This window comes from Amphibalanus amphitrite, unplaced genomic scaffold (genome assembly GCF_019059575.1).
Source record: "Amphibalanus amphitrite isolate SeventyFive unplaced genomic scaffold, NRLGWU_Aamphi_draft 001115F_arrow, whole genome shotgun sequence".
In the NCBI taxonomy this organism is placed as follows: Eukaryota; Metazoa; Arthropoda; class Thecostraca; order Balanomorpha; family Balanidae; genus Amphibalanus; species Amphibalanus amphitrite.
Genome location: NW_024882609.1, coordinates 1 through 9,670, shown reverse-complemented (window position 1 = coordinate 9,670; position 9,670 = coordinate 1).

Here is a 9,670-nt window from a genome sequence, read left to right as displayed (position 1 = left end):
CTAAGTTTTCCGTGTCGTGCTGGGGGAGGCGTTTTCAAGTCCCCGTCTAACTCGGCTCCTGGGTCAAAGGTCACGTCACCAGAGGTCATCAAAGGTAAAATGTTGCCTATTTCAACATTTTCCCAAACACTCAACGCATAACTCGGGAACCAATAGAGCTACAGCGCCACAGAAAAGCGCATTCAACAGCTCTTTCAAAGGCCTTTCCGAGTGCTGTTGTTAGATTTGACCTCAGGTCAAAAATAAATCGTGACGTTAGCAACAACGCACGATACGTTAGACGCTGGCAAAACACCAATACGGGCGAGGGTTAAATCATATGTGAACCAACCAGTTTTTGAGTGGTTAACCCTCGCCGGCACAGGCCATTTTGCGTCCTTCGACGGCACAACGGGGGGGGGGGGGGTTGGTACGCCCCCCCTCGCGTTTGGCCCCTGATCGAGCTAGAGCTTCGCGGAAAAAAAACGAGCGTGTTGCCCGTCACGAGAGGAAGCCGATGATACCCAATTTTAAGGTCCTAGGTCATCGGGTGACCTTCCAGGTCAGGTCAATGACCCGCAAACCGGGAAAATCGGGACCTGTTAGAAAGTCGTAAAGTGTGGCTGCAATGTGGTTTTCCGGGATGCTGATCACGAATATCGTGTTAGTTTTGATCAGAGATGATGTTTTTAAGCATTAAGACCAGGTCGGGTCAGGTCAGGTCAGGTCAACCGGTAGGGGTTGTGACGGGTATTCGTAATACGTGTCAACCGCCTCTGGCAGCTTCGTAACATGTTACGAAGGCACCAAAACTACTTCGTAAATGTTCAAATGGTTGTTAAATTCGAATTCAGCTCCAAAAACTAGCCTAGAAACATGTAAAACTCGAAAAAGTGAACCGAGGTCACCCGAGGTCACCAAAGGTCAATGACCTGACCTGACCTTCAGGTGACCTTGACACCCACCCTTATGTATGGGAGCAACATCAAATCACATGTTTGAACGTTTGAAACCACGAAAAGCTTGCAAACGCGCGGCTAATGCGAGCCGACATACGCCGAATCGCGATTTCGGCCAAACATGGTCACGGAAAAGAGGTCACAGGTCAAAGGTCATTGGGGTCAGGGTCATGAAATTTTCAGGGAACGTGTAAAATTGATCAATGCGAGGGTACAGAAAGTTTCGTCGCGATCGGCTGCTTTTTACGCGAGTTATTCGCGAAAACCTTAGGGGGGGTTGCATCAACCCCCCCCCCCCTGTGCCGGCGAGGGTTAACCTAGCAAACATTGTACATGGTAAATGTGTTCAACAGGATGTTTACAGTGAGGGTTGAACTTGAAAAGACGATGCACGATGCACGATGGGACCGTGGCCGGAATTAGCGTGACATTGGTGGATTTGCCGCCCTTTCCCAAACTGAGTTAGACTGTTCCACGTTGTTCAGAAATGTCCAATGCCATGGACCACGAATCTGCAAATATTTTTCGTCCATGGTGTATAGCGTCCGCGCCACATCAGCCCAAATACAAAGTTATGTGACAAGCATCGTAGACCCGTTTTCGTACGGAGAAAAGTAGCAGCTAATGTAGGTAAGAAAAAATGTATATTAGACGGCTTTATCAATATCTTCGGGGTCTAACCTGATAGTTTAGACCATGGGCTTCACGATGGAAAGAAAAACTTATAACGGAATATATAAATACGCTTCAAATGTTAAGTTTGTAGGTGCTTTTAAAATTGTGAGTTAATTTTGCTGTTATAAACATTCTAGAATGCCGATATAAAACGTCCCGCTAGGTCGCGCTCTTCTTTTATCAATATGGTCTTTACCGATCAATTGCCTTTCAGAAAATGTATAATTTAGCTGCTTCAGCCTGCTACATCGAAAATGAGGGGCATTTTTGTTTTTACTTCAGGTCGCCGGCGCTGGCCGTGCGCGGTTACCACGAGCCGGCTGGAAGCTGGGAGTAACAGATCGACAGATCCTCCTAGGAGTCGAACAAGGCTGCCAAATGCCAACTATATTTAAGTTTTGTCCGGAAATATCCGTACCTGCTATCGGAGTGTCTGATACACTTTTCTGATCCTCACTTTATTTGTTATATAGTCCATCAGGCTATCAGATTCCCATCATGGTTTTGGTGGCTACATTATTTGCTTATGGGAAGTTCCGGTCGCGTCATGACTTGACCTGGCAGGTAATGCCATCTTATCACGTGACCGAACCGAGTCAAGGTCAACGCAGGTCAACTGATTAATTAATTAATTCATATTAATTGATTAAATGACTAATGAATATTTAATTAAATTTATCAGGAATTGCTTCGAAAGTACACCGACTACCATTTGTATGATTCTATCATCCCTTTCATGTGAAAAGTGGGCACGAAACACGAAAAAGTACCGATGTCGCGCTAATTCTCGCTCCGGTCCCATTGTGCATTGTGAGAAATAGTTTTAGTGTCTATGCTACATATTTTGCGACCGATACCCCCTGAACCCGATTACGACTCGCTGACGAAGTTTTGTAAATACAATTTGAAAGCTCCGACCCGAACGATTTCTTGTGGAGTAAAGCTGTCATTCACTTATTGCATTAACAAACTCCACAGTCCACATCAAATCTTTATGTGTAACTACGCTGTTGGTGGCGGTAAACACCCATTTGGATGTCGGCGGTGACGCCTTATGGTTGAGCTAACCTGACCCGACCTACCCAAAATGCACGGATACATCGTCTTTGATCAAAACTAGCACGAAATTCGAAATCAGAACCCCGATAAAAAAAAAAAACTCACTAACAACCTCATTTTAAAAAGTTAAAATAGGACACGATTTCCCTGACTTTTAAGTCATTTACCCGAAATGAAATGCCAACTAATGACCGGCGATCTTAAAATCGGGTATCATCGGCTTCCTTTAGTTACGGTAGGACGTTCATGTTTTCGCGAAGCTACAGTTCGGTTAGAGACTGAACGATTGGGGATCCAACAGAATTCCCCTCCCCCCCGCAATTATATGCTAGCGGCTGAAAACGCGGTGACGCAAGGGGTTTTAAAGAGCATACAAACACATAAGTCCATAATCCTCGCTCGTACTGGTGTTTTGTCAGCCGCGAACGTATATGGGGGAGGGGGGTCCGTTGGAGACATAGTTTGTTACGAGAGACGCCCAATTCGAGGTTTAAAGTCCATGCTATTAAAAGCCTAATTTCAGGTATTTAAAATAATCTTGAACCGACCTGTGACCTCGGAACTCCACTTCAAGGTACTCATCAGAAGCCTCTCGTAGCGTTATTTTGTTTGCTGCCTCGCCCGTTTCGCTGCGCCTCGAGCTATGGGCTATGGGCTATGGGTTCTCGAGCTATGGGCTGGGAAAGTTTACCCCCTCCCCTCCCACCCCCACCCAGTAAGTGGTGTGTGGCGAAATGCTCCAGCAACTGCCGGGTTAACCCTCGCCCGTATTGGTGTTTTGCCAGCCTCGAACGTATAGGGGGGGGGGGGGGGTCCGTTGGACCGCCCCCTTGCCGTTTGGCCCCTGATCGAGCTAGAGCTTCGAGAAAAAAAAAAACGAGCGTGCTGCTCGTGACGAGAGGAAGCCGGGGTGATACCCAATTTTAAGGTCCTAGGTCATTGGTTGACTTTCCAGGTCAGGTCAATGACCCACAAGTCTGGAAAATAGGGACCTGTTAGAACATCGTAAAGTGAGGTTGATGAGGGTTTTTTTTCGGGGTGCTGATCACGAATATCGTGTTAGTTTTGATCACAGATGATGTCTTAATGCATTTAGGCCAGGTCAGGTCAGGTCAGGCCAATCAGTAGACGTCCTGCCAAGTGCCAGGTATACATAGTACGTGTCAGCCGTTACTGACAGCTTCGTAACATGTTATGAAGACACCAAAACAACTTCGTAAATGCTCAAATGGTTGCTTAATTCGAAACCAGCTCCAAAAAGTAGCATAGAAACATGTAAAACTCGAAGAAGTGAACCTAGGTCATCAAAGGTCAATAATCTGACCTGACCTTCAGGTGACCTTGACACCCACCATATGCATGGGACCAACATCATATCACATGTTTGAATGCTTGAAACCGCAAAAATACCGCAAACGCGCGGCTAATACGAGCCGACATACACTGAATCGCGATTCCGGCCAAACATGGTCTCGAAAAATAGGCCACAGGTCAAGGCTCATTTGGGACAGGGTCATGAAACTTTAAGGGTAAGTGCACAATTGATACTCGAATTTAATTAATTGATAATTGATTGATAGACTCGACAGTACTGAAAGTTTCATCGCGATCAACCGCTTTTTACGCGAGTTATTCGCGAGAAACCATGGGGTGGGGGTCCGTTCAACCCCCCCTCTACGGGCGAGCGTTAAGTCAGTTAAATTTCTTTTGCAGTTTTCAATTTAATTTACGAATTATGTTCCGGCAGCTATGGTCAAAATGAGCAGAATGCTGCTCAATGTACCAAGCGCCACTTCGTTCTCCGGCCCGCAGAGAGCGGGGGTGTAAGTCAGGCACGGCCTTGGCCGTTTCCTCTGGGGCCGCGCCGTCTGCCGAGGGAGGGGAGACCTTGCCCAGTCTGAGGGAGGGGGACGACGGCGCCACCGGGACGCCCCGTCGCTCCGAGACCGGCGCTCACTGTATAAACAAGCAAAAAACGCTGGCCGTGCAAAGCTTGGCTGTGCTTTGACAGAGGAGGCATCTAGCGGAATATTTCGTAACTACACAAACTTCTAACAAAGATGTCGCTTGAAGCGCAGTTGAGATTGTAGGTTTTGAGCCAACTGAAAATTGACATCTCAAGGACGACGAAATGATGTAAATTTATATGAAATGGTTTTGTATGATGCGTACTTTGATTAATGCCATTAATTTTCCACTGCCTTTTTGTGTGAAACGATTTTGTACCTTGCGGTTTTGTATGACACGATTTTGTATGCTGCGCTTTTGTATGTTTTGACTGTCCCCTACCCGGCCTGTTTTGTAGGTTTTGCGCGTTGTATGTTACGATTTTGTATGTTTTGATGATTGTATGATAGAATTTTGTATGCTTTGATATGGAGCCGCGCCGGTCAGCCCTGCGCTAGGCCTTAATTCTTTCACGATGCGACTCAGAAATGATTAGGGAAGGCTATGGTATGGTGGACTAACGGGCTCACACTGTGCTAAGTGCTGTAGGTGAAACGGAAGCATTTTTTTCTTAGTAAAAAACTGCGATTGCAACATGATGATGAATAGTCACATTACCGCCAAAGCGAATGAGATACGGCTTTTTGTGACCCGGCATTAGAAGCAGAAGGCTTTGGGGATCATTCCCATGCATATTTTTTCAATTTGTACGAAATGAACGCAAACCAGCGGCGTTTGAACTTGCGATCGTCTGCGGTCTGACCGTCATTTTACGACCTAGAAAATGTCACGACTTCTGACGATTATACACGAGGCCGGTTTTGACAAAAACATGAAAACCATGTGATTTCAGATGCCCCAAACATTTGTCTACTCGGCCATATCGCAATTAACTCGATTTGGTAAATTTGACTTTTGGGTATTTATGGCCACTCGTGAACCCCATTTGCATCACTGTGCATCAAGACGGCCATACATCTCCGAACGTTTTTATAACGTCTTGTAAATGCGGGGCAAAACAAGAATGGGAGAGAGTGAGGGAGAGAGAGAGAGAGAGAGAGGGAGAGAGAGAGAGAGAGAGAGAGAGAGAGAGAGAGAGAGAGAGAGAGAGAGAGAGAGAGAGAGAGAGAGAGAGAGAGAGAGAGAGAGAGAGAGAGAGAGAGAGAGAGAGACGTTGGGAGTGTATTGGGTGGTAAACCGATGCAGACCAACACAGACATATAATTACATACATAGGCCTCCCACAGGCCATGGGTCCTCCGCCGTCCGCCGTCCATCGCGCGCCCGGAAAAATCACTTTCCTAGCCCCCAGAAGGTTTACTAACAGGGGACAATTTCCACAAGCTCTAGCGTAATACGTGATCAATACGACCTGACCCCGTCTCATTTGAACCGCCGGCCAGCCGAGCAGCTGTCCCCCCCCCCTCTCCCTGCTCTGACACCCTTCAGCCCCTATTTTCGGCCCTCTTCCAGGAACCGGGGTGTTTTCGCTGGTGGTCGGTCCGCGTCAGCTAACGGTCCCGCGCCCCATGAAAGGATGAAAATAGCCACTCGGTCGTCTCACTCTCGACGATCAAAGGGTCACCCAGTGCCGCGACACACAGGAGATGTTTGCACGGACCCGCGGCGTCCAGTTATTCACTGGAGGGCTGGTAACTGGTCAGTGGTCAGGGCAGTGACATACATTTCCGGCAATGCCTTTAATTGTGACATAGGTGACGTTTCAAGAGCATTTGATGTGAATAATGAAGTGATATGTGTTCGGACTCCTAATTCACACGAGGTATAATTAGGCTAGATGTTCGACGACCCTTTGCAAACCTGACACATAAATATATAAAGGGTCGCAAAGCTCTGAAGTGATAACCTCTGTTTTGTATCAACCGTCGTCTTCATTAGTTGTCTGTACATACCAGGGGGCCCGGTCCCGGGAGCAGAGGTGCCCCACGCCCCCCCCCCTCCCTTACAACAGACTCCACATACCCAGCCGACCTGCCGACCGACAAACAACGGTATCGTCCGAGATGAAAGATAAGACAGAGAGAGAGAGAGAGAGAGAGAGAGAGAGAGAGAGAGAGAGAGAGAGAGAGAGAGAGAGAGAGAGAGAGAGAGATAAGAGATAGAGAGAGAGAGAGAGAGAGAGAGAGAGAGAGAGAGATAAGAGATAGAGAGAGAGAGAGAGAGAGAGAGAGAGAGAGAGAGAGAGAGAGAGAGAGAGAGAGAGAGAGAGAGAGAGAGAGAGAGAGAGAGAGAGAGAGAGGCGGGGGAGGCGGCAAAGGCTACCCACCCTGGCGCGAGATGAACCGCAGGTCGATCGCAGGTGAGGGAATCGTCACCTGGCACCCAGCACATGCAATTTAAACAAATTATTACCGTGAATCACAACACGAAACACATTTTGAACAGCAAACAGGGCAAAAACAAACAGCACACATAGATTTGCGTCCCAGATGGCACTAGTGTGAGTGTGACATTACATCACGTCACGCTGTCATCCCTGTTCTCTGTCTTCTCCAGGGAACCGGGGTACTCCACGCTGCTGGCCGGTCCGCCTCAACTAACGGTCCCCGAGCCCCATGACATCGCCACTCGGTCGTTCGGCTGACCAGAGGGTCACCCAGTGCCGCTACACGCAGGTGGTGTTTTGAATGGACCGGCGCGCGGCGTCCAGTTATTCACAGATGGGTCAGTCAGGGCTCTACCAGGGAAGCATTTCCAATTTTTTGACGAGGAACGACGGAATAATTTAACAGCTTCAAGAGCATTTGATTTTGATTAAGAAATACGATGGGATTTATTTAAGATACTGTATTTTCTTGACTCTCATCTCGACCGAAATACATATTAATACGGAGCGCCGTGTCCTGGACAGTCCCCTGCCCTGGTCAGCGTCGCCGCCCCTGCCCAGTCGTATCTGGGAATACCGGTCCCCCGAGCCAGGGCGTCCCGCCGCTAACCGCCTGCCTCCCCCTTCCACCCCTCAGTTCCCACACCCCTACCGACCCAATCCAGCCGAGCGGCAGACGCCACAGCTCCGAGAGAGAATGAGAGAGGGAGAGAGAGAGAGAGAGAGAGAGAGAGAGAGAGAGAGAGGGGGGGGAGAAGCGATAGAGGCAGGATAAGAGGCAGGAAAGACAGAGATTTGAACATTTTTGAAGGTATCCTGACATGACTAGAGACTACATGCGTCCTACTCCAAAGAGTCTAGCTTGAATATCGGAGTGGATCTTGCTTCAAAGGTGTTACAAGATAGAAATAAAGTTCCACTGGCTTGCTATTCACCCAGATTCTTTGGATATGGGAACGACACCAGAGCTCAGTCTGTCAGCTTCAAAGCGTCCAGCTTAGAAGCTGACAGAGCCTTCCCACGCGGCCGGCGGCAGCGAGATGGCGGCGGCGGGCTGTGGCGGCGGTCCTGGCAGCTGGAGGCTGATTGGTGGCCCGCTGTGGGGAGGGATGGAGAGCATGGCGTCCATCCCTCCTCCGGACAGACCGTCGCCCGCCGTCACTGCCGTTACAGTCCTCCGTTACGGAATTGAGCTCATCGTCACGGCCAGTGGCATATCAGTGAGGCAGGCATGTGAGACAGGACAGGGTAACTAGGAGGGACAGAGTGCGAGAGAGAGATGACAGGAAGGGTGATTGACAGAGAAAGAGAGAAATAGGAGAGAGATAGATGGAGAGAGAGAGAGAGAGAGAGAGAGAGAGAGAGAGAGAGAGAGAGAGAGAGAGAGAGAGAGAGAGAGAGTGAGAGAGAGAGAGAGAGAGAGGTTGGAGGGAGGGAGGGAGGGGAGGGAGAACAGTGACGGTAAAAGCTGTCTCACAAGGACAGAATGGACTGGTTGACCGGCACAGACCAATAATTCTCCGGTAAGTTACATTTCGCTCGCCATCTGTCTCCCATCGCGCGTGCGGAAATACCTCTGTCCCAGGCTCCCAGCACACAGAAGATTTTAACAGCGCTCGGACAAGGAAAGGGTGCTAAACGAGCACCAGCGTTCCACGTGACCTCAATACGACCTGACCCCCTCTCATTTGAACCGCCGCGCCGGCCAGCCGAGCAGCCTCGGCTCGGCTGGCCGGCCTCCCGTGCTCTGAGACCGTTCAGCCCCTGTTTTCGGCCCTCTTCCAGGAACCGGGGTGTTTTCGCTGGTGGTCGGTCCGCTTCAGCTAACGGTCCCGTCTCCCCATGAAAGGATGAAAATAGCCACTCGGTCGTCTCACTCTGGACGATCAAAGGGTCACCCAGTGCCGCGACACACAGGAGATGTTTTGCACGGACCCGCGGCGTCCAGTTATTCACTGGAGGGCTGGTAACTGGTCAGTGGTCAGGGCAGTGACATACATTTCCGGCAATGCCTTTCATTGTGACATAGGTGACGCTTCAAGAGCATTCTGATTTCTGTTCGGACTCCTAATTAATAATTTACACAAAGCATGAATAGGCATGATTTTGACGACCCTTTTTCGATCCGTACTCATAAATATATAAAGGCATCAGGCTCTAAAATGATAACCTTTGTTTTGTATCCAGCAACGCCTTCATTAGCTGGATCAGGGGGTCCCGGTTCCGGAGCAGAGGTGCCCCACCCCCCCCCCTCCCCACACTCCACAAACCCGGGCGACCTGCCGACCGGAACAACGTATCGTCCGAGATGAAAGATGAGAGAGAGAGAGAGAGAGAGAGAGAGAGAGAAGAGAGAGAGATAGAGAGAGAGAGAGAGAGAGAGAGAAGAGAGAGAGAAGAGAGAGAGAGAGAGAGACAGAGACAGAGAGAGAACAGAGAGAGACAGAGAGAGACCAGAGATAGAGAGAGATAGAGAGAGAGAGAGGGTGGGGGCAGAGGGTGCAGAGGCTACCCTGGCGCGAGATAAACCGTTGTTGGTCTACAAAGGTGAGGAAGTCGTCACCAGGCACCCGTCAAATGCAACTCAACATATTAACAAATTATCACCTTATATCAAAACGCGAAACACAATTTGAACTGAACAGCCAACATAGCGAAAACAAACAGCAAACATAATTAACGTCAAGTTGCATTAGTGTAGCCC